Source organism: Octopus sinensis, linkage group LG18 (assembly GCF_006345805.1).
Source record: "Octopus sinensis linkage group LG18, ASM634580v1, whole genome shotgun sequence".
Classification (NCBI taxonomy): domain Eukaryota; kingdom Metazoa; phylum Mollusca; class Cephalopoda; order Octopoda; family Octopodidae; genus Octopus; species Octopus sinensis.
This window is the reverse complement of record NC_043014.1, coordinates 33,842,563-33,847,279: the sequence shown is the minus strand read 5'-3', so window position 1 is coordinate 33,847,279 and position 4,717 is coordinate 33,842,563. Positions and strand designations below refer to the sequence as shown.

At 36.3% G+C, this 4,717-nt stretch overlaps 1 non-coding gene across 1 annotated transcript; it reads right to left on the bottom strand.

The window, feature by feature from the left end:
• Window positions 1-2,524: 2,524 nt before the first annotated feature.
• Window positions 2,525-2,643, bottom strand: LOC115221861. The gene has a single exon (XR_003882666.1). It is a non-coding gene; the product is annotated as a 5S ribosomal RNA (ribosomal RNA).
• Window positions 2,644-4,717: the final 2,074 nt, after the last annotated feature.

Genomic DNA, 4,717 nt, shown 5'->3' with positions numbered 1-4,717 from the left:
AATAGACAGATAAACATGTGCGCATTCGATTTTATCAGGTTTTTGTATGCCAGAAAAAGAAAGGTTTTCGCAAAGAAATTTTGTTTGGGATAAAAATTTCTATCGACAGACTTGTGTATAAAAACTGTGATGAGCTGAGCTCCAAATAATCTCACTGGAATTCCAGACACGGTGTTTCGGCATGATTTCGCCTCCTCCGTGGTAGATACGGCCTCAACTATCAGGAGCTGGGACTGAACTTTTGTCCCTCTATATAAGAAATAATAAGTTATGCATTTGCTGGTGTGTGCTTTGGTCTACTGAACTGAAATTAACTTTAAAAAGCACACAAAACATCATGAATGAAAATAAAGAAGCGAAAATCAAAATAAAGATGTGTATATCATACTTAACGCAGGTGTATCCTCTGACGATTCTCAAAGAAGCAGAAATACGTATTTAACAATGCCACTGTCACAGTCTTTCTGGACAATTTTCTGCTGTTGCTTATCTATTTTTGTGTTTTCAACACTATTCGTTTATAAGAGAAGCTTTCTCGAGACGATTACAGCTGTTTAGCAGGCTTCCAACGATATATATCTTCTTTCAGTATGATATACAGATTACTATTTTCAATAAATATTACTCCCGTTGCTAGTAAAGAATATACAACGGGCTTCCACACAGTTTCTCGCAACCAAATTCACTCACAGTACGTTGGTTAGTACGTCAATCTTGCTTTATGATAGAAGACACTTGCCGAAGGTGCTACACAGTGGGACCGAATCCGAAACCAAGTATTTGCGAAGCGAACTTCTTAATCACATAGCCATGTTAGCCCTTACACAGACATTCCTGCACCTGTACAGCTTACCCGCACCACGCATTAGCATACAGGTTCACCGATACAAATAATGTCTTACTTTACACTGAGAAACACTCCAATCTTCCACGCATGTACACGTAAATATATCTTATTCAACACAGAAGATGTTTCTTATAACTCGAAGTGATCTTCTGATCAAAAGGTCTTATGGCACATAGGTAGTTAGCCACATTACTTGGTATGGGCCACAGATTCTGTCGCTCCAGTTTTACCATGTCTCGGCCTCCGCAGGAGCTATCATAAAAGTCCGCACGGAGTGCTGCTTTTAAGCTAGTGTATATATTATTTACATTATTTACATTTGACAGATATTTGTCCTCATCTTGTTTGTTGTTAACACAACGTTTTGGTTGATATACCCTCCAGCCTTCGAGAGGTGTCTTGGGGAAATTTCGAACCTCGGTTCTCATTTCTAAGGTATTTTTCGATGTTGTTGTTGTTGTTGTTGTTATTATTATTATTATTATTATTATTATTATTATTATTATTTTATTGGTATGTTTCATGTTCTGTCCAGGCCTACAAATTTAGCCTCGGGACAGTTGTGAACGAATAGACCGAAGATAAAAAAAACTTGTCAGTTCACAAATTTTGGAGTTCTTTTAAAATTTGGATTTTCGACTGTTAGCATATAACAAATTTTCATCCAAACCTGATCTCAATGCTGGATGTTCAAGAAATAAATGAAGGACAGATTTTGAATCCCAGGATCATCCTGATTCCAAAAAGGTACAATATGTCTATGTAGAACAAATATTGACTGAGATACCGGTGTCTTGGACGGACGGACGGAGAGAATTTCGCGTTTATTATTATAGATATAAGAATAGTGTGAGATTACAGGCTTCACCATTTCAATTTTTTCTTTTTCTGATTCTAAAATATCTGTTGTGATCTTTCTTTTAGCCTTTTAGCATTCACAGATTACTCAGTAAAATGTAATGCTTGTTCATTCACGTTGTTTTGAATTAGAGAACACGTATGTTCTCTACACCATAAAACATCATACATACTCTTTGCACATAAGCACCCGTCATTATCTCACACTATTCTTATATCTATAATAATTAACGCGAAATTCTTTCAGTCCGTCCGTCCGTCCGTCCGTCCGTCCGTCAGTCCGTCCATCCGTCCGTCCGTCCGTCCGTCCGTCCGTCCATCCGTCCGTCCGTCCGTCCGTCCGTCCGTCCGTCCATCCGTCCGTCCGTCCGTCCGTCCGTCCATCCGTCCGTCCATCCGCCCGTCCGTCCATCCGTCCGTCTATCCGTCCGTCCATCCGTCCGTCCATCCATCCGTCCGTCCGTCCGTCCGTCCGTCCGTCCATCCGTCCGTCCGTCCATCCATCCGTCCATCCGTCCATCAGTCCGTCCATCCGTCCATCCGTCCGTCCATCCGTCCGTCCGTCAGTCCATCCGTCCATCCGTCCGTCCGTCCGTCCATCCGTCCGTCCGTCCGTCCGTCCGTCCGTCAGTCCATCCGTCCATCCGTCCGTCCATCCGTCCGTCCGTCCGTCCGTCCGTCCGTCCGTCCGAGACGCCGATATCTCAGTCTACATTTGTTCTACATAGACATAAACTTAGATAAACTTAGATATGTTTCGACCAAAGATTGGTCCAGGCCATGTCTAACTTAATAGCACCACCTGATAAAGTAATGGAATGCTTACAGCACCTAGGTTTCCCAAGCGGTCACCCATCTAAGTACTAACTAGGCTCGATGTTGCTTAACTTCGGTGATCAGACGAGAACCGGTGCTTTCAACGTGATATGGCCGTAAGATATTATACCTTTTTGGAATCATGATGATCCTGGGATTAAAAATCTGTCCTTCATTTGGTTCTTGAAATCCAGCATTGAGATCAGGTCTGGATGAGAATTTGTTATATGCTAACAGTTGAAAATCCAAATTTTAAAATAACTCCAAAATTTGTGAACTGACAAGTCTTTCATCTAAACAGAATTTAAAGTAATACCATATTGGTAGGGTATCAATAAATGCTTTATTATTATTGCTCTCTTTAGTTTTGGGGTGCAGGCCCAATTAGCCCTCCGCAGGAGCTATCATAAAAGTCCGCACGGAGTGCTGCATTTAAGCTAGTGTATATATTATTTACATTATTTACATTTGACAGATATTTGTCCTCATCTTGTTTGTTGTTAACACAACGTTTTGGTTGATATACCCTCCAGCCTTCGAGAGGTGTCTTGGGGAAATTTCGAACCTCGGTTCTCATTTCTAAGGTATTTTTCGATGTTGTTGTTGTTGTTGTTGTTGTTATTATTATTATTATTATTATTATTATTATTATTATTATTATTATTATTATTATTATTATTATTATTATTATTATTATTATTATTATTCAGGTCACTGAATATAATAATAATAATAATAATAATAATAATAATAATAATAATAATAATAATAATAGTAATGATAACATCGAAAAATACCTTAGAAATGAGAACCCAGGTTCGAAATTTCCCTAAGACACCTCACGAAGGCTGGAGGGTATATCAACCAAAACGTGTTAACAACAAACAATATGAGGACAAATATCTGTCAAATGTAAATATAGAACTATAGTGTGTGCGTATATATATATATATATATATATATATATGTATTACTTGGAGAAAAAAAAAGAAACGAAACGTTGCGAGGGCGCTCAGTCATACAATAATTTAATAAATAAAATATATGCATACATACATACATATATGTATGTACCTACATCTACATGTATATATACATTATATATATATATATATTATATATGAGTACAGGACACCACAAATAGACGTAGAACTCAACGAGAAACGAAAACATAAAAACAAACGTGGAAACAGACTTTTTTAACAACGAAAAAACAGAGTACAGACAAACAATACAAGGAATTTTTCCATCGTCTAGGCTTAAAAAAGGCCCTCAATGTTGGTTTCTTTGTCCTGTTTTTATTCTTTATGTGTACTGTATTTTTTTGTATTTGTATTTTTATTTGTATTGCTTTTACGTCCTGTTCTTGTCACATTTTTTTCTTTCCTTGTTTTTACCCCTCTGCAAAGGAATTTTATTTAATTCTTTTGCAGGAAGGACTAGTTTGAGGGGGCGTGTTCTGTCCTTACCTTCGAAACACGCATGGAGTCGAATCAGGGACAGCTGATGAAGGGGAATATTCCTTGTATTGTTTGTCTTGTACTCTGTTTTTTCGTTGTTAAAAAAAGTCCGTTTCCATGTTTGTTTTTATGTTTTCGTTTCTCGTTGAGTTCTACGTCTATTTGTGGTGTCCTGTACTCATATATATATATATTATTACATATATATATATATATATAATATATATATATATATATTGAATGTATAATATACATGTAGATGTAGGTACGTACATATATGTATGTATGTATGCATATATTTTATTTATTAAATTATGAGGTATATATATGAATATATATATATGAATATATATATATATATATATATATATATATATATGTATATAAGAAAGTTTGTTTGGTAAAGCACGTGGGTGAATATATAAGAAAATAGTAAAGTGTGAAAAAACGACAGAAGGCTTAAATGTTAAAAAATATATATATTTGTGTCAAAATGTCTGGAGAATATTGGAAAAATTTTTTTCTTTCCTTAAAATGACATAATTTTAAAATTTTTAAAGAAATTACCGGTTTCGCGTGTAGCTTTTCAAATTCTTGTGACGTTATGTTTATATTGCATGGAATTATCGGTGTTTTATTTCCAGGAGATTTCTAAATAAGGGGAGGTAGTGAGTGATTTTTTCCGGTGTAGGGGGGATAATCGCTTAAAACTTTTTTTTCCATTTCCTTGTTAATT